Below are 21,638 nucleotides of genomic sequence, written 5' to 3' on the forward strand. Positions count from 1 at the left end.
AAAAAATGCCTCAAGTTTGAATCTAATTCAAACTTGGAATATTTTCTTCCTCTAAAAGTTTCCAAACCATTTTAATAATTACGTGCATAAACCTAGGGTCATGGATATATTTTCATATATGTCACAACCCTCTCCAATCCCCCTGTGCTTCTCTCTTTGATTTTTCTGTCTAAAGAAAAGAAAGGAAAAAGAAAAGCAGCAGCAGCAGGCATGCAGCCCAGCAGTAGACCAGCAACCACCTGGGCCTCGGCCTCCAGGCCGGCCCCGCTAGCCCCGCGCGGCGCCCCTCCTTTCCTTCCTCATTCGTGCACCACTCACCCCCTCTCTGCCTCACCTCCACATGGCCTAGAGGGACCCAGCCGTCAGTGGCTCCACCCGCGCCCGCACCCACCTTTCCCCTTCCTCGGTCCCTGAGGGAGTCCTGGATTAGGGGGTGTCCGGATGGCCGGACTATGACCTTTGGCCGGACTCCTGGACTTTGAAGATACAAGATTGAAGACTCCGTCCCGTGTCCGAATAGGGACTTTCCTTGGCGTGGAAGGCAAGCTTGGTGATACGATATGAAGATCTCCTCCCATTGTAATCGACTCTGTGTAACCCTAGCCCTCTTCGGTGTCTATATAAACCAGAGAGTTTTAGTCCGTAGGACGAACAACAATCATACCATACGATAGCTTCTAGGGTTTAGCCTCTCTGATCTCGTGGTAGATCAACTCTTGTAATAACCATACCATCAATATTAATCAAGCAGGAGTAGGGTTTTACCTCCACCGAGAGGGCCCGAACCTGGGTAAAAACATCGTGTCCCTTGTCTCCTGTTACCATCCGCCTAGACGCACAGTTCGGGACCCCCTACCCGAGATCCGCCGGTTTTGACACCGACATTGGTGCTTTCATTGAGAGTTCCTCTGTGTCGTCACCTTTAGGCCCGATGGCTTCTTCAATCTTCAACCACGACGCGGTCCAGGGTGAGACGTTTCTCCCCGGACAGATCTTCGTATTCGGCGGCTTCGCACTGCGGGCCAACTCGCTTGGCCATCTTGAGCAGATCGAAAGCTACGCCCCTGGCCATCAGGTCAGGTTTGGAAGCTTAAACTACACGGTCGACATTCGGAGGGACTTGATCTTCGATGGATTCGAGCCACGGCCGAGCGTGCCGCACTGTCTCGATGGGCATGATCTAGCTCTGCCTCCGGACAGCGCCCAGAGTGCCACTCAGGAGTCCGCTCTGACCATTAGCTCGGAGCCGACTGCGCTAACCATGGACGGACGGTTGGACGCCGCCCCAGGAGCCGCAATCTCTACGACGATAGAGCCGAATACCAGCCTAGTCCTTTGCAAGGCCCGTGACAACAAGGTGCCGGACTCCGTTCCGGACTCCGAATCTTCCGCACCCCTTCCGATCAAACCCGATTGGGCTCCGATCATGGAGTTCACCGCCGCGGACGTCTTTCAACACTCGCCCTTTGGCGATATCCTGAACTCCCTAAAGTCTCTCTCTTTGTCAGGAGAGCCCTGGACGGACTATGGTCAGCAGGGTTGGGATGCGGACGGCGAAGAAATTCGAAACCCACCCACCACCCACTTTGTAGCCACTGTCGACGATCTAACCGACATGCTCGACTTCGACTCCGAAGACATCGACGGTATGGACGCCGATGCAGGAGACGACCAAGAACCAGCACCTATAGGGCACTGGAAGGCCACCTCGTCATACGACATATACATGGTGGACACCCCCAAAGCAGGGGATGGCGAAGAAAAAGCGGAGGACGACCCCTCCAAGAAGCAACCCAAGCACCGACATCAGCGGCGCCGCTCTAAATCCCGCCAACGCAAGAATGGCGATTCCGGCACCGGAGATAACAACACGCCGGACAGCACCGAAGACATCCCCCTCCAGCAGGACTCAGCGCAGGAGGACGAAGGAGCCAGCCCTCATGAGAGAGCGGCCGACAGAGAGGTCGAGGACGACAATTATATGCCTCCCTCCGAAGACGAGGCAAGCCTCGACGACGACGAATTCGTCGTGCCAGAGGATCCCGTCGAACAAGAGCGTTTCAAATGCAGGCTTATGGCCACGGCAAGCAGGCTCAAGAAAAAACAGCAGCAGCTTAGAGCTGACCAAGACCTTCTAGCCGATAGATGGATGGAAGTCCTGGCGGCCGAAGAGTATAAACTCGAACGCCCCTCCAAGAGTTACCCAAAGCACAGGCTGCTACCCCAATTAGAGGAGGAAGTAACTAAACCTACATCACCAGCGTACGATGCGCCCGATCGGCCACCCCGTGGTCGCGACAGAGAGGCCTCCCGGCCCTCAATCCAAGTCGCACCCCGGCGCAGCTCTAAGAGTACCAGAGCATGGAGAAACGCAACAGACCTGCGAAACATACTGGAGGACAAGGCAAGGCAAAAAAGATCGATCTACGGATCGCGTGGGCGCCCCACATTACGTGATGATAACCGTCACACCGGATATGATAAATACGGCCAGGCCGAATACAACAGACCAAGCTCATCTGAGCTGCATCGTGATATAGCCCAATACAGGGGCACCGCACACCCACTATGCTTCACAGACGAAGTAATGGATCATCAAATCCCCGAGGGCTTTAAACCCGTGAACATCGAATCATACGATGGCACAACAGATCCTGTTGTATGGATCGAGGATTATCTCCTTCATATCCACATGGCCCGTGGTGATGATCTACATGCCATCAAATACCTCCCGCTCAATCTTAAAGGACCAGATCGACATTGGCTTAATAGCCTGCCAGCAGAGTCAATAAGTTGTTGGGAGGACCTGGAATCCGCATTCCTGGACAACTTCCAGGGCACTTATGTGCGGCCACCAGACGCCGATGACCTAAGCCACATAATCCAGCAGCCAGAGGAATCAGCCAGGCAATTCTAGACACGGTTCCTAACCAAGAAAAATCAAATAGTCGATTGTCCGGACGCCGAGGCCCTTGCAGCCTTCAGGCACAACATCCGAGACAAATGGCTTGCTCGGCACCTAGGAAAGGAAAAGCCGAAATCTATGGCAGCCCTCACGACACTCATGGCCCGCTTCTGCGCGGGCGAAGACAGCTGGCTAGCTCGTAGCAATAACATAACCAAGAGCCCTGGCAATTCGGATACCAAGGACAACAATGGCAGGTCACGTCTCAACAAGCACAAGCGCCGCATTAACAGTGACAATACTGAGGATACGGCAGTCAACGCCGGATTCAAAGGCTCTAAACCCGGTCAGCGGAAGAAGCCATTCAAAAGAAACCCCCGGGGCCCATCCAACTTAGACCGGATACTCGACCGCTCATGCCAGATACACGGCACCCCCGAACAACCAGCCAACCACACCAACAGGGATTGTTGGGTGTTCAAGCAGGCAGGCAAGTTAAGTGCCGATACCAGAGACAAGGGGCTGCGTAGCGATGACGAGGAGGAGCCCCGGCCGCCGAACAACAGAGGACAAAAGGGATTCCCCCGCAAGTGCGGACGGTGAACATGATATACGCAACCCACATCCCCAAAAGGGAGCGGAAGCGTGCTCTCAAGGACGTCTATGCATTGGAGCCAGTCGCCCCAAAGCTCAACCCATGGTCCTCCTGCCCGATCACTTTTGATCGAAGGGACCACCCCACTAGCATCCGTCACGGCGGATTCGCCGCATTGGTCTTAGACCCAATCATTGACGGATCTCACCTCACTAGAGTCCTCATGGACAGCGGCAGCAGCCTGAACCTGCTTTATCAGGATACAGTGCGGAAAATGGGCATAGATCCCTCAAGGATTAAACCCACAAAGACAACCTTTAAAGGCGTCAACCTTTAAGTGGTCTTCGGATCCCCGGATAATTTCCGAAGCGAGGAGTTAATCTTTGACATAGTCCCATTCCACAGTGGCTATCACGCCCTGCTCGGACGAACCGCATTTGCAAAGTTCAATGCGGTGCCGCACTATGCATATCTCAAGCTCAAGATGCCAGGCCCTCGCGGAGTCATCACGGTAAATGTAAAGACCGAACGCTCTCTCCGAACGAAGGAGCACACAGCAGCCCTGGCGGCGGAAGTACAGAGAAGCCTTTCAAGGCAGCTCTCCAATCCGGGTATTAAACGTCCGGACAACGTCAAGCGCCCCCGAAGCAACCTACAACAAATCCGGCTGGCACGTTCCAAGCAAGCATAGGAGTGCGGCCCCAACCCCAGCCCTCGCCAGATGGTGCTATCAGTACCACGCGTACATAATTATGCTTTGAAAATACCATGGGCATAAGGGGAGGGGCACAACTATGGCACGCCCAGAATGCGGCTCAACCGCACTTATGGGCTCCCTATCTGGTCGTTTTCCTTTTTTTATATACTTTCAGGACCCAACTACTCAGAAGGCCTGTCCGGCAATACACTCGCCGAACACACGATGCAACAACCAGGGTGAGGACAAGCCGCGTCGAATGTCCAGGTGGCCTCTATAACAAGTTAAATACCTGTTTTTACTTACAAAACCCACAGCTTGCCCCTGGAGGGGGACATGTCAAATAATCCCATCTCTTGCTTATCGCACTATTTGTATCGTTATGCTTTCATAGCAGCCCCTTAATAATAAACAATACATAGCTTCTATCTATTATTGTATTCCTTTATATATATATATATATATATATATATATATATGTTCAGTCATGACATTATGCAACCGTACACTTTGGTACGGCCAATACACCAGGGGCTTAAGCACCCCATAACATGGTGTGAGAAGACCGAACACTCTCATGAGTGCGGCACCCAGAACTTATAGCAGTATATGCATCGGCTCCGAATCATGTCTTTGGTCAATAGTTGGGTTTGCCCGGCTCCCATGTTTTGGTACCTTACGTTCCGCAATGTTGGCTAAGGTAGCGCTGGGAGAACTACTGCGATTGTGCCCCAGTTGAGCTGAGTTAACACCTCAGTAGAGAAAGCTAAAACTGACCGTCATGATAGTGCGAGAGACCGGTCGCTGTTTGCGAGGTTTTTCGAGTCCTTAAAGACTTATGCCGCTTAGAGCGAGGAATCGGACTTATCCGGCCTAGGCGTGGATAGCGCCCCGAACTCGGTCTTCCGAATACTAGGGGCTTTGCCGAAATTTAAAATTATAGAATTCTATGGCTAAGTGAGAGTGATAAAGCATTATAAGTCCGACGGCCTGGTTCGTTGTGCTGAGCGCCTCCCTAGATGGACCCAAGAATGGGAACAAGAGCGCTCAGGTTTATCCCGAACACCCCAGCACTTGTGGCATGGGGGTCGAAGCCGACGACTTGCATCTCTCAGATTTGATAAATGGCCGCACAGAAGGTAATATTTTAAATTAACAAGTGTTGCTTAACGCATATGAACAAAGTTTTCAGCGTACAGGATAACAGATGCGAGTCTACTCAAAAATTACATCTTTGGAGCATTCGTTTGCTATATGGCGAGCACCCTTCAGGACGCCCTTATAATACATCTCGGGCGTGCGATACTCCTTGCCCGGCGGTGGTGCGTCCGTCAAAAGCTTCTCAGCGTCCAGCTTGCCCCAGTGCACCTTAGCACGGGCAAGGTCCCGACGGGCACCTTCGATACAGATGGAGCGCTTGACGACCTCAATCCATGGACACGCGTCCACCAGCCGCCGCACCAGACCGAAGTAGCTCCCAGGCATGGCTTCTCCAGGCCACAGCCGAGCTATGAGGCCCTTCATGGCCTGTTCGGCCACCTTGTGGAGCTCGACTAGCTACTTCAGCTGGTCGCTCAGGGACACCGGATGTTCGGCCTCAGCATACTGAGACCAGAACACTTTTTCCGTCGAGCTCCCCTCTTCGGCTCGGTAGTATGCGGCGACATCAGACACACTACGGGGCAGATTGGCGAACGCTCCTGGAGAGCTCCGGATTTGGGTAAGTAGCAGATAATTAACTTTTATATTCTTGCTTTGCATAAAGAATGCCTTACCCGCCACTATCTTCTTCATCGCCTCGATCTCCTGGAGGGCCTTCTGGGCTTCGGCCTTAGCGTTTTTGGCACTCTCAAGAGCCAAGGCAAGCTCGGACTCTCGAGTCTTCGAGTCACGCTCCAAACTCTCGTGTTTTTCCACGAGAGCCTGGAGCTCTTGCCGCACCTCCGCCACCCGCGCCTCCTACTTCTCTCGCTCGGTGCGCTCTAGGGCCGCACTGTTTTCGGCCTTGGAGACCACCTCCTTCAGGGTCGCCACCTCGGCCATGGCCCCTGCAACATTTAAGTTGGTCCTGTCATTATTTGCAACCAAGTATTTCTATATACATTTACATGCGGTATTACATACCCTCCTTGTCCTCGAGCTGCTTCTTGGCACGACCGAGCTCGTTCTCGGACCGTTCTAGGCTTTCCTTCAATACATTGACCTCCGCAGTCAGTCCGGTAGAGATCAGCAGCGCAGCCTGCATTCCCATATTGACATATTTTAGTTAGACTCCTGCGTATTTCTTTTTAGATCCTCAGCTCCGCTTGTCTTTCCGAACGCCGAACTAAGCATCAGGGGCTACTGTCTATGCGGTAACATTTTTATATGTCTTGAACATATACCTCAAAGCCTGTTAATAGACTTGTACAGGCTTCTGTCAGCCCGCTCTTGGCGGACTGAACCTTTTGAATCACCGCACTCATAATAGTGCGGTGTTCCTCATCGATGGAGGCGCCGTTAAGCGCCTCCAGCAAATTGTCCGGCGCCTCCAGATTGACGGAGGTCGCCGGCGGTGTAGGCTTTCCCTTCTTATGAAGGTGCCGCCTGTCGGACTCGGGAACCGTTGGTGGTTCCGGAGCAGTGTCCGGCCCGGGGCCGGACTTAGATCCCTCTGGGGCTTTACCCCCTTTGGGCCTGGAATCCGGGAGGTCGCCTTGGGGCGCTTCCAGGACCACCTCCTCCTAGTTCGGTCCCCTTCGGGACCCCACCTCGGCGTCATCCGTAGGGAGAGGGGAGGAGTCCGTCGAAAGTGAAGCGCTGTTCACATCCGACGAATTCAGGGAGCCGCTCGACGAATCGCCGAGCTGAGCTCTGGGCGGACTGCATGATTAAATTCGGTGTTAGACATTGCCGAATAATAGAGGAGCGCCGTGAGTATTTGGGTAACCGGACACTTATGATTTTGCCAGGGGCTTGACCCTGGATGACCATTCCTCCCCGCCGTCTTCGGCATCGGAGGCATAGTCCGGCAGAAGGGTCTTCCCCTTCTTGGACCCTCCGGCCTCCCCAGTTGGGGCGGCCTTCCTTTTCTTTCCTCCCCCCGTTGGAGGGGGAGAGGCTTCTTCTTCCTCCTCCTCGTCTTCCGAGGCGGAGGGTGCATCGGGGTTGTCGGGCGATGAATCCGACACCACCAAGCGCCGGGAACTCTTTCGAGTCCCTGTGGCCTTCTTCTTGGCCTTCTTCTCCGGCACCACGTGAGGTGCCGGAACCAGCAGCTTCGTTAAACGAGCGTCCGCTGGGTCTTCGGGCAAAGGAGCCGGACAATTGATCTGTCCGGCCTTCTTCTGCCAGTCCTGTTAAAGGGATAGGGGTTTAGATCCCGCATAGAATCAAATCTATGGAAAACATATACCCCGTAATGGGAAGAATTAGCTCACCGCGCTGGCTAGGCGCTTGGCGCCGAATCCGCGATCCTCGGTGACGGGAGGGGAGACCTCGGAGCTCTTGAATAGCACCTTCCAGGCATCCTCGTGCTTTGTGTCGAAGAGACGAGACAGAGTCTGGTGCTGGGCTGGGTCGAACTCCCACAAGTTGAAAGCCCGTCGTTGACACGAGAGAATCCGGCGGAAGAGCATGACCTGGACTACGGTGACGAGTTTAACCTTCCTGCTGATCAGGTCTTTGATGCAGGTTTGAAGTCTGGTCACTTCTGCCGAGTTACCCCATGACAGGCCCGTCTCTTTCCAAGACGTGAGCCGTGTGGGAATGCCAAATTGGAATTCGGGGGCCGCTGCCCATTCAGGGTCACGCGGCTCGGTGATGTAGAACCACCCCGATTGCCACCCTTTGGTGGTCTCTACGAAGGCGCCCTTAAGCCATGTAACGTTGGGTATCTTGCCCACCATGGCGCCTCTGCACTCTGCTTGGCGGCCGCCCACGCCCTTCGGCTTGACGCTGAAGATCTTCAGCCATAGGCCAAAGTGAGGCTGGATGTGGAGGAAGGCTTCGCACACGACGATGAACGCCGAGATGTTGAGGATAAAGTTCGGGGCCAGATCATGGAAGTCCAGGCTGTAGTAGAACATGAGCCCCCATACAAACGGGTGAAGAGGAAAACCTAGTCCGCAGAGGAAATGGGGAAGGAAAACAACCCTCTCATGGGGCCTGGGGGTGGGGATGAGTTGCCCCTCATCTGGAAGCCGGTGCGCGATGTCGTCAGACAAGTATCCGGCCTTCCTCAGATTCTTGATGTGCCCCTCCGTGACGGAGGAGGCCATCCATCTACCTCCCGCTCCGGACATGATTGGAGAAGGTTGAGGTGGGAAGTGCGGGCTTGGGTGTTGGAGCTCGAGTGCGCAAGGACGGATAAGCAAAGGAGGAAGAAGGCGTAAGTGGAAAGGGTAGATCCTTATCCCCTTATATGGGCGGCCGAAACTACGAGCCCCCACTGGCCTAATAAAACTCGCTTATCTCCCAAGTGCCGCGGTTAATGGCACGGTTGGGTTACCCACGCCCGTATTGATGAGAATCCCGGAACAAAGGGACATGATATCTGCTTTGACAAGACGTGCTAAGGAAACCGCCTTGCTAAACGCGCTGAGGTGGAACAGTAAAATGAATAAAGGCTTGGCTGTGGCATGATGTCACACCGCGGAATGCGTCAGCAGATTAGATTTGTGCAAATATTATTCTCTCTACGGTGGCATGTGGAACTTATTTTTGCAGAGCCGGACACTATCCTTGTGCTCAAACATCTTCTATGAAGTATTCGGAGGAGGAACCCGCCTTGCAATGCCAAAGACAATTTGCGCACCGGACTCGTCGTCATTGAAGCCTGGTTCAGGGGCTACTGAGGGAGTCCTGGATTACGGGGTGTCCGGATGGCTAGACTATGACCTTTGGCCGGACTCCCGGACTATGAAGATACAAGATTGAAGACTCCGTCCGGTGTCCGGATAGGGACTTTCCTTGGCGTGGAAGGCAAGCTTGGCGATACGATATGAAGATCTCCTCCCATTGTAATCGAATCTGTGTAACGCTAGCCCTCTCCGGTGTCTATATAAACCGGAGAGTTTTAGTCCGTAGGACGAACAACAATCATACCATAGGCTAGCTTCTAGGGTTTAGCCTCTCTGATCTCGTGGTAGACCAACTCTTGTAATACCCATACCATCAATATTAATCAAGCAGGAGTAGGGTTTTACCTCCACCGAGAGGGCTCGAACCTGGGTAAAAACATCGTGTCCCTTGTCTCCTGTTACCATCCGCCTAGACGCACAGTTCGGGACCCCCTACCCGAGATCTGACGGTTTTGACATCGACAGTCCCCCCCTCGCAGCTCACGCACATGGCATGGCCGAGCGCACCTAAGCTCGCCTCGCTCGCCCTGGTGCTCTATAAGGCCTCCCTCCTTGCCCTACCTACCTGCTAGGGTTCCCTCCCCCCTCGTCGCGCCGCCGCCAGGCCATTGAAACCACCAGATCCGCCGCTATCCGTCGTGCCCGAGCGCGTCCAGGAGCACATGCCTGTCACCAGCGTGCCCACCATCGACCTCCGCCACTCCAAGCGTGTTCGTCAAGTCCACCGTCGTCGACTCCATCGACTACTTCCCCTACGTCCTTGAGGGACGCCAAGTCCGTCTCCCTCCTCGTTGTCTTCAGCCAAATACTGTCGTCTCTGACCTCCTATCGAGCAACCAAGCGCACCACCGTGCTTGTATGGAGCATGCAAACCTCCCCATCCTTTTCCTCCTGTTTTGTATGCTCTGAGCGTGATCGCCGTCCGTACCCGAACCTGCTGCCATCGGACCTCGTCGCCGATGAGTGCTACAGTCTCACTAGCTCTTCCTATCATGTCCACCATGTTCACTGTGCCGCATAGCATCGATCAGTGCGCACAGCTCCTTGCCTAGTCTATCGCCTCACCGCGTTTCGTCTCCACCACCACCGCCTCGGCAAGTCGTCACCAGTGACGCTTCCATCATCGTCCGATGCGTTTAGTGGCACCCGCATGTGTAGGATCCTCCGGCGACCCCATAGCAACCTTACGCCGCTTGCTTAGGTCACTGGAGCAACTCCGACGAGTCCTTCGCTGCTCTACGCCCGTGTCGGCCGCTCCTCTGCTTCCTCAGTTTGGAGGCCGTTGCGAGCCGCTGCCATGTGAGGCCCTGCAGGACCCACACGTCAAGTTCTCTTCCTTACAGCTCAAGGACCAGGCAGCTAATTGGTATCGACAGTACAAAGACTCTAGAGGGGGTTGAGTGATTAGTTGGACCGACTTCGCCAGGATTTCCGAGCTCATCATATTCCAACAAGTGTTGTCGAGAGCATGCGTGAGCAATTTTGCAATCTCAAGCAAGGCAGCATGTTTGTGTACCAATACAACCTCAAGTTTCAGAATCTTGCTCGCTATGAAAAGCAAGACATTCCAGATAAGAAGAGTGTGATCTACTACTTCAGGGGTGGCCTTAGAGAGGACCTTCAGTTAGCCCTCGTTCTTGTTGAGCCTACTCAGTTCGACCAGTTCTATAACATGGCTCTAAAACACGAAGCAACTCAACGCAAGTGTGAAGCTTCCAAGAAGAGACTCAGGGATGTAGTCCACTCTTCTTCCTCTCAAGTGGTCTCAGAGCAATGGAAGTTCTGGCTTCCTCCACCTCCTCCGTTTCATCCTCCCTATCAGCAGAAGCAGACAGGTAGTCGTGGATCTTTCCACCCACCCAACCCAAGCTATCAGAACAAGTCTCAGTCGCAAGCTCCCAGGACAGGTGGTCCTGCTCCTCCTCCTCGCCAAGCTTCATATGTGACTTGTTACAAATGCGGTCTGAAGGGTCACTATTCCAACAAGTGCTCCAACCATAGGCGCCTTCCGCCTCCTCCTCCTATCACGTCAGCAAGCAATGCAGTTGTCAAGCATAATCCCAAGTATGCAAGGGTGAAGATGGTGAACTCAGCTCAAGCAGAGGATTCTTCAGAAGTGATCATGGGTACTCTTCCAATTAACTCTTTTCCTGTAAAAGTGTTGTTCGATTCTGGTGCATCGCATTGTTTCATAACAACGCCGTTCTTTACCAAGCATGAATTCACTTCTTCACATTCGGGTAGACCCATGGCTGTTTTTTCTCCGGGTAAACGATGAGCTCTAGTTTGATAGCTCCTAATGTTGCCATCAACATGGGTAACTATTCATTTCTGGCTTCCCCAATTGTTCTCGACAATTTCGATATTGATCTCATTATTGGCATGGATTGGCTTTCTAAGCATAAGGCTTCTCTTGATTATGCTGCCAAGGAAGTCAAATGGACTCATCCTTCTAAATATGTGATTATCTTTGCGGCTCATGATGACACTATTCGGTTGTTCTCTCTCAATGAGAAAGGCGAGATCAACGCTATTTCTCAATTTCCTGTTGTTTGTGAGTATCAAGATGTCTTTCCAGAAGAGATCCCGAGTATGCCTCCTCACCGGCCAAGTTGAGTTCGTCATTGAACTAGAGCCCGGTACAGAACCCATTTGCAAGTGTGCCTACAAGATTGGGCCAGAAGAACTGAAACAATTGAAGAAACAACTCGATTAGACCAAGTTCATCTCCTTGGGGATGTGGTGTTCTCTTTGTCCAGAAGAAAGATGGTACAGAACGACTTTGTGTCGATTACCGCCCATTGAACAATAAGACAATCAAGAAGTATTTGTTTGTTTGTGTAGGTGCTATGATTGGAGACTTGTGTGTTCCTCTGAATTGATACCTTGGTTCTTAACTGAGGTAAATACTTATCTCTACTTTGCTACATGGAAAAACCAAGGCAAGCTCAAGAAGTAGCATTGTGCTAGTGAGTAATTGTGGTTTAGTAAGAATATTGGAGTTAAGGTTTGTGATTCCCGAAGCATGCACTTATAGTCTCCCATTATGCTACGAAGTTTTAGCATGATTTATTATTGAGTGTCTTTATTTGCGTGAAGGTCGGGGGCACGCGATAGTTAACTGCTTCCAACCTCTCCCCTAGGAGCATGCGTAGTAGTACTTTGCTTCGAGGGCTAATAAACTCTTGCCATAAGTCTGTGATTTCTTTAAAACTAGTGCAAGTCCATAGATTATACGCACTCACCTTTCCGCAATTTGCTAGCCTCTTCGGTACCGTGCATTGCCTTTTCTCACCTTGAAACCAATTTCATAAGAGCATCAACTTTTTCACTCAAAGTACTAGTTTCTTCAACATAATTGATCTTTCTACTAGTAGGAGCTCTTTTAGTATGCCATTGTAAATAATTATCCATAATATTATCAAGCAATTTAGTGGCTTCACCCAAAGTAATTTCCATAAAAGAACCACCCGCGGGCCACGGCGGAATCTAAAAGATTTCTAGAAACAAAATTCAATCCCGCATAATTTTTTTTGTATGATCACCCACAGATTTAAACCATGAGTAGGGCAATTTATTATCATGAACTTCATCCTTTCCCAAGATTGGGCAACAAGTTCATTCTCAAGTTGCTTAAAATTCATGGTTTGATTTCTAAGGGAAATAATTTTCGCGGGAGGAATATACTTAGTGATAAAAGCATCTTTGCACTTGTCCCAATAATCAATACTATTTCACGGGAAAGATGAAAACCAAATTTTTTTGCATGATCTCACAAAGAAAAGGGAAACAATTGTAATTTCACAATATCATTGTCCACATCTTTTTTCTTTTGCATATCACAAAATTCTACGGAAGTGCTTAGATGGGACGTGGCATCTTCATTAGGATTACCGGAAAATTGCTCTTTCATAACATGATTCAACAAAGCAGCATTAATATTATAAGACTCCGCACTAGTGGCGGGAGGAGCAATCAAAGGACTAATAAAATCATTATTATTAGTATTGGAAAAGTCACACAATTTGGTATTTTCTTGAGACATCGTGACTACGCAAACAAGAGTACAAGCAAACAAAAGATCGAACGAGAAAAAGGCGAACAAAAAATATTTTTGTATTTTTACAAAAGCTTTTTAGAAGTGGGGGAGATGAAAACAAGAGGAAAATGGCAAATAAAGTAAATTGCAAGGCTATGAGAGTTTATGCGTAGGTACTTGATAGATGTTGATGATGTCTCCCCGGTAACGGCGCTAGAAATTCTTCCTGATTGCTTGTATCTGTGTTGGTAATTCCCCGAAGAGGAGGGGATGATGCAGCACAACAATGGTAAGTATTTCCCTCAGTTATGAAAGCAAGGTTATCAATCCAGTAGGAAAACCACGAAACACAATGTAAACAACACCTGCACACAAACAACAAATACTTGCAACCCAATGCATGAAGGGGTTGTCAATCCCTCAACGGTATAAATTGATAAATAGATCTAACTAAAACACAAAATAAAATAAATAAAGAAAAAGTGCAGAAAGGTATTTTTAAATTTAATATGATAGTAAATAGACCCCGGGGTCGTAGATTTCACTAGAGGCTTCTCTCAAGAAAATAAACAATGGGTAAAGAAATTATTGTTGGGCAATTGACAGAAAAGCAAATTATTATGACCATATCCAAGGCAATGATCATGTATATCGGCATCACGTCCAATATTAGTAGACTGACTCCTGCATGCATCTACTACTATTACTCCACACATCGACAACTATCCAGCATGCATCTAGTGTATTAAGTTCATGGAAAAATGGAGTAATGCAATAAGAACGATAACATGATGTAGACACAATTTATTCATGTTGGAATGAATCCCATCTTGTTACCCTTAATAACAACGGTACATGCGTGTCATGTCTCTTTCTGTCACTGAGATTGGGCACCACGAGATCGAACCCATCACAAAGCACCTCTTCCCATGGCAAGAAAAATCAATCTAGTTAGCCAAACCAAACCAAAGTTTTGGAGAAGAAATACGAGATACGAGGCTATAAAGATCATGCATAAAGGAGTTCATCCAAGCCTCAGACAATATTCATGGATAGATCTAATCATAAACTACAATTCATCGAATCCCAACAAACACACCGCAAAAAGTCATTACATCAAATAGATCTCCAAAATCATCAAGGAGAATATTCTATTGAAGATCAAAAAGAGAGAAGAAGCCATCTAGCTACTACCTACGGACCCATAGGTCTGTGGTAAACTACTCACGCATAATCAGAGGGGCAACAAGGATGATGAAGAACCCCTCCATGATTGTTGCCCCCTCCGACAGAGTGCCAGAAAAAGCCTATAGATTGGATCTTGTGGTTCTGGAACTTTTGTCGGCTCGAGAAGTGTTTCGTCGACTCCCCTAGGGTTTTTGGGATTTTAGAGTATTAATAGAGGTGGAGGTGACTCCAGAAGGTTCTCGTCGGCTCTACTACCCACCAGGGCGTGCCTGGGGCCCCTGGTGTGCCCTGCTGCCTAGTGGGCCCCACGAGCCTCCTCCCGTGTGCTCATTTGGCTCTCTGGGTGTCTTTTGTCCAGAAAAAATCTCCAAATAGTTTTGTGGCATTTGGACTTCATTTGGTATTGATATTCTGCAAAGTAAAAGCAAGCAGAAAGCAACAACCAACACTGGGCATTATGTCAATAGGTTAGTCCCGAAAAATGATATAAAGTTGCTAGTAAATGAGTATAAAACATCTGATACTTTAATAGCATGGAACTATAAAAAATTATAGATACGTTGGAGACGTATCAACATCCCCAAGCTTATTTCATGCTCGTCCTCGAGTAGGTAAATGATAAAAACATAATTTTGATGTGGAATGCTACCCATCATATTCATCACATATTATTTTCTTTGTAGCATTGACATTTGAACTTTAGATGATTCAAAGCAATAGTCTATAATTTGACATGAAGACCTCAATACTCAAGCATATCAACAAGTAACCATGTCTTTCAAAATATCAACGCTAAAAGAAAGCCATCCCTGGTCCAGTGTGCTCAATCATTGATCCATTCACGAAACACACTCAAATATTAGCTACACCCAATGCACAAGTATGATAATAGTCTTCCCCAGTTGGTGCTTTATAAGAAAAGATGAAGACTCAATAAAAATATATTTTTTGCATAAAAGTAAATAGACAGGCCCTTCGCAGAGGGAAACAGAGATTTGTAGAGGTGCCAGAGCTCAATCTTAAATTGAGAGCTAAAATTGTTTTCGGAGGCATGCTTTTCCTGTCAACGAAAACGACCGAGAATTTCCAATATCTTCCATGCTAGGTAAATCATAGGCGGTTCCCAAACATAAAATAAAGTTTATTCCTTTTTCCACCATTCTTTCACAGTCCATGGCTAGCCGTATCTGACGGTGACACGTACCTAGGGTAGGGTCCAAGGCCTGACCTATATGCCCTTCCCAAGGACAGGACACAAGAAGCCAAGATCTATAAAGTTAAAAGGAAGATACCGACTGGAATCCTCAAGAAGTGCAATCCGCTCGACAGACGCTTCCACTCGAATACCCTAATTCCACTCGACCGATGTTATTCCACTCGGAAGACAAGAATCCACTCGGAAAGCAGAAGACCTAGAGTCACCCTTGAATGGAAACGGACAGGCATTCAGTCCGTAGCCATTAAGGTCATTAATTACGGGTGTTACCAGTAACGTACATGAGTTAACTCACATTGAACCCTCGCGTAACTGAGGAGGGCAAGGGGCTGGTGCACTCTATATAAGCCACCCCTCCCCTCAGGCACAGGGATTCACACCCCCTATAACTTTTCCACACTTCAATCAACAAGCCTCCCGAGGCACCGAGACGTAGGGTTGTTACCTTCTTTGTGAGGGGCCTGAACTCGTAAACTCGTGTGTGTACAACCTCACCGTAGCTAGGGCCTGACCCTTCTCCTATGTACCTCCTACTTCTACTATCAGACTCATTCCTACGACAGTTGGCGCCCACCATGGGGCAGGCGTCTTAACGACTTTCGGCAAGGTTGTAGTTTTCAATCTTCATCAACATGGTTTCGGGCGGTGGTTTTCCTTTGCGCCGCGAGATCCGTCTCGACGCGCTCGCCTTCATCACCGAAGACTCGGCCTGGCTCTAGGAGGCCTCCCTTGATGTCGAGGCGCTCCCCGTTGCGGGGCGGCGCACTTCCGTGCGAGTGCCTGCGGCATCCTTCTGTGGCAGCTGTCGACTCAGTATCGGTCGGCTCCCGTGGCGTCTTCGCTTCCCGCTACCCGTTGACGCAAGCGATCTAGTCGCTCGCTGCTACGTCTTGAGCTTGCGTTGGTTTTCCTTGAAGAGGAAAGGGTGATGCAGCAATAGTAGCGTAAGTATTTCCCCCGGTTTTTGAGAACCAAGGTATCAATCCAGCAGGAGGCTCCTCAAAAGTCCCACGCACCTACACAAACAAACCAAGAACTCGCAACCAATGCAATAAAGGGGTTGTCAATCCCTTCACGGCCACTTGCGAAAGTGAGATCTAATAGAGATAGTATGATAAGATAAATATATTTTTGGTATTTTATAATATAGATGCAGAAAGTAAAGATGCAAATAAAAGTAGATTGGAAGCAAATATGATAAGGGATAGACCCGGGGGCCATAAGTTTCACTAGAGGCTTCTCTCGAGATAGCATAAGTATTATGGTGGGTGAACAAATTATTGTCGAGCAATTGATAGAAAAGCGAACAGTTATGAGATTATCTAGGCATGATCATGTATATAGGCATCATGTCCGCAACAAGTAGACCGACTCCTGCCTGCATCTACTACTAGTACTCCACACATCGACCGACTCCTTCCTGCATCTAGAGTATTAAGTTCACAAAGAATAGAGTAACGCCTTAAGCAAGATGACATTATGTAGAGGGATAAACTCAAGCAATATGATATAAACCCCATCTTTTTATCCTTGATGGCAACAATACAATACGTGCCTTGCAACCCTTTCTGTCACTAGGTAAGGACACCACAAGATTGAACCCAAAGCTAAGCACTTCTCCCATGGCAAGAAAGATCAATCTAGTAGGCCAAACCAAACTGATAATTCGAAGAGACTTGCAAAGATAACTAAATCATACATAAAAGAATTTAGAGAAGATTCAAATACTATTCATAGATAAACTTGATCATAAACCCACAATTCATCAGATCTCGACAAACACACCACAAAAAGAGATTACATCGAATAGATCTCCACAAGAGAGGGGGAGAACATTGTATTGAGATCCAAAAAGAGAGAAGAAGCCATCTAGCTAATAACTATGGACCTGAAGGTCTGTGGTAAACTACTCACAACTCATCAGAGGGGCTATGGTGTTGATGTAGAAGCCCTCTGTGGTTGATTCCCCCTCCGGCGGAGCACCGGCGAAGGCTCCAAGATGGGCTCTCGCGGATACAGAAGGTTACGGCAGTGAAAATTGTGTTTCGGGTGCTCCCTGGATGTTTTTGGGGTATGTAGGCTTATATAGGAGGAAGAAGTACGTCGGTGGCCGCCCGAGGGGCCCATGAGATAGGGGGGCGCGCCCTATGGGGGGTCGCCCTCCTATCTCGTGGCCGCCTCAGTTGCTTCTTGACTTGCACTCCAAGTCCTCCGGATCACGTTTGTTCCAAAAATCACGCCTCCGATGGTTTCATTCCGTTTGGACTCCATTTGATATTTCTTTTCTTCGAAATACTGAAATAGGCAAAAAAAACAGCAATACGGGCTGGGCCTCCGGTTAGTAGGTTAGTCCCAAAAATGATATAAATGTGTAAAATAAAGCCCATAAACATCCAAAAGGGGTAATATAATAGCATGGAACAATCAAAAATTATAGATACGTTGGAGATGTATCAAGCATCCGCAAGCTTAATTCCTGCTCGTCCTCGAGTAGGTAAATGATAAAAAAAGAAATTTTTGATGTGGAATGCTACCTAGCATAATTCTCAATGTAATTTTCTTTATTGTGGCATGAATGTTCAAATCCAAATGATACAAAATAAAAGTTCATATTAACATGAAAATGGTGATACTTAAAGCATACTAATCAAAGTAATCATGTCTTCTCAAAATAACATGGCCAAAGAAAGTTATCCCTACAAAATCATATAGTCTGACTATTGCTCTATCTTCATCACACAAGGTATTTAATCATGCACAACCCCGATGACAAGACAAGCAATTGTTTCATACTTTATTAATCTCAAACTCTTTCAACTTTCACACAATACATGAGCGTGAGCCATGGACATAGCACTATATGTGGAATAGAATGGTGGTTGTGGAGAAGACAAAAAAGGAGAAGATAGTCTCACATCAACTAGGCGTATCAATGGGCTATGGAGATGCCCATTAATAGATATCAATGTGAGTGAGTAGGGATTGCCATGCAACGGATGCACTAGAGCTATAAATATATGAAAGCTCAACAAAAGAAACTAAGTGGGTGTGCATCCAACTTGCTTGCTCACGAAGACCTAGGGCACTTTTGAGGAAGTCCATCATTGGAATATACAAGCCAAGTTCTATAATGAAAAATTCCCACTAGTATATGAAAGTGACAATATATGAGACTCTCTATCATGAAGATCATGGTGCTACTTTGAAGCACAAGTGTGGAAAAAGAGATAGTAGCATTGTCCCTTCTCTCTTTTTCTTTTTTTCTTTTTTTTCTTTCTCTTTTTTTCTTTTATTTCTTTGGCCTTTTTTTGGCCTTTCTCTTTTTTTCTTTTTTCTTTTTATAAAGTCCGAAGTCTCATCCCGACTTGTGGGGGAATCATAGTCTTCATCATCCTTTCCTCACTAGGACAATGCTCTAATAATGAAGATCATCACACTTTTATGGATATACAACTCAAGAATTACAACTCAAAGCTAGAACAAGATATGACTCTATATGAATGCCTCCGGTGGTGTACCAGGATATGCAATGAATCAAGAGTGACATGTATGGAAATTATGCAAGTGGCCTTGCCACAAATACGATGTCAACTGCATGATCATGCAAAGAGCAATATGACAAAAGTAATGCGTGTCATATGAACGGAATGGTGGAAAGTTGCATGACAATGTATCTCGGAATGGCTATGGAAATGCAATAATAGGTAGGTATGGTGGCTGTTTTGAGGAAGGTATATGGTGGGTGTATCGAACCGGCGAAAGTTGCGCGGCACAAGAGAGGCTAGTAATAATGGAAGGATGAGGTGGGTATAATCCATGGACTCAACATTAGTCAAAAGAACTCATGTACTTGTTGCAAAAATTTAGAAGTCATCAAAAACCAAAGCACTATGCGCATGCTCCTAGGGGGATAGATTGGTAGGATAAGACCATCGCTCGTCCCCGACCGCCACTCATAAGGAAGACACTCAATAAATAAAATTGTGCTCCAACTTCATCACAAAGCGGTTCACCATACGTGCATGCTACGGGATCACAACCCTTAACACAAGTATTTTTCATAATCACCTCAACTAGTATGACTCTAATATCACTACCTCCATATCTCAAAACAATTATCAAGCATCATATTGATCATAGCATCCAATTCATTTTCAATGATTGTTTTTATTATACCCAACTTGGATGCTCATCATTCTAGGACCAACTTTTTAACCAAAGCAAATACCATGCTGTTATAAAAGACTCTCAAAAAGATATAAGTGAAGCATGAGAGACTAGCAATTTCTTCAAAATTAAGACACCACCGTGCTCTAAAAGATATAAGTGAAGCACTAGAGCGAAAACTATCAAACTCAAAAGATATAAGTGAAGCACATAGAGTATTCTAGCAATATTCTAATCAAGTAGGCTTCTTCCAAAAGGTGTGTACAGCAAGGATGATTGTGGTAAACTAAAAAGCAAAGACTAATATAATACACGACGCTCCAAGCAAAACACATATCATGTGGTGAGTAAAAATATAGCTCCAAGTAAAGTTACCAATGAATGAAGACGAAAGAGGGGATGCCTTCCCGGGGCATCCCCAAGCTTAGGATTTTGGCTATTCTTGAATATCTTGGGGTGCCTTGGGCATCCCCAAGCTTAGGCTCTTGCCACTCCTTATTCCATAGTCCATAAAAGCTTTACCCAAAACTTGAAAACTTCACAACACAAAACTCAACAGGAAATCTTATAAGCTCCGTTAGTGAAAGAAAACAAAACCACCACATAAGGTACTGTAATGAACTCATTCTTTATTTATTTTGGTGTTAAACCTACTGTATTTCAACTTCTCTATGGTTTATAAACTATTTTACTAGCCATAGATGCATCAAAATAAGCAAACAACACACGAAAAAACAGTCTGTAGCAATCTGTAACTAAAGCAAACTTCTGGAACTCTAAAAATCCTACCAAAATAGGACGTACTGGAAATTTGTTTATTGATCAGCATAAAAAAGAATCAATGCAAAAGCACGTTTCTGTGATTTATTGAATTTTTTCTCATGAGTGCAAAGTTTCTGTTTTTTAGCAGAATCAAATCAACTATCATCATAGTTTATCCTATAGGTTCTACTTGGCACAAACACTAATTAAAAGGTAAAAACACATCTAAACAGAAAGTGGATCCAAGATTTATTTCTAAACAGGAACAAAAACAAAAAACACAAAGAAAATTGGGTTGCCTCCCAACTAGCTCTATCGTTTAACGCCCCTAGCTTGGCATAAAAGCGAAGATAGATCTAAGTAGTGCCATAATAATAAGATAGAGCTTGAAAGCTCATCTCGTATTCTCTACGTTCGGCAGCAAGTTTTCTTTGAGGTAAGCAAAAGTAATTGAAAGGGCTAAATTTAGTGGGACAAAGGTCCCCAAGATCAATCTCAGGAGGAACGGGTTCCTCCCTTGGCCCTTCATAATGCACAATTAATTCATCACTAAAAGCATTCTTCTGGCAAAATCTCGTGAGCCTACACTCAAGAGAGTATCCTAGCTCATTGTTTCGAAGGGCAAAATCATTATTAAGTTCGTTAATTCTATCAACCAAGACATTGGTAGGAACCTTTTTCCTAAGGTTTTCATTAAAAGGAATATAGTCTGAAGATTGAAAACGCCTAAATTCCTCTTGATCATAGAGGATCGCCTCTATGGGAGGACAACCGGCGTCCACCCTATAGTTCGTAAAGATTTCTTTGGCCTCTCTAATGATAAATCTAAACTCATGAGCTAGAAAGATAGTAACAGCGCGTTTAACAGAAGAATGCTCAATATTGGAAAATTCCAGAAAAATTCTTTGTATGTAAGGATGCATATGCATAAATTGTCTTTCAAGCTAGACTACAAGCATAGCGACGACATCCATAAGACTACTAGTTCTATGAAGAACAGAACAACCCATGGAAGGTAAATCACCGGCACAAGTAAAGAAATCTTGAATAACACCTTTTCCAATGATGTTACCACTGCCGATTAAAAACTTTTTAGTGCACAAGATAGGGGGTTCATCGGCCGGAGCCTCGAAATTTTCCATGTTATCATTATTGTCCATATCGACGATAATCTCCCCAATTCCAGACATAGCGGCAAACAAGAGCAAGGGTGGAAGAAAGCAAACGA

This window comes from Triticum aestivum, chromosome 1B (assembly GCF_018294505.1).
Source record: "Triticum aestivum cultivar Chinese Spring chromosome 1B, IWGSC CS RefSeq v2.1, whole genome shotgun sequence".
In the NCBI taxonomy this organism is placed as follows: Eukaryota; Viridiplantae; Streptophyta; class Magnoliopsida; order Poales; family Poaceae; genus Triticum; species Triticum aestivum.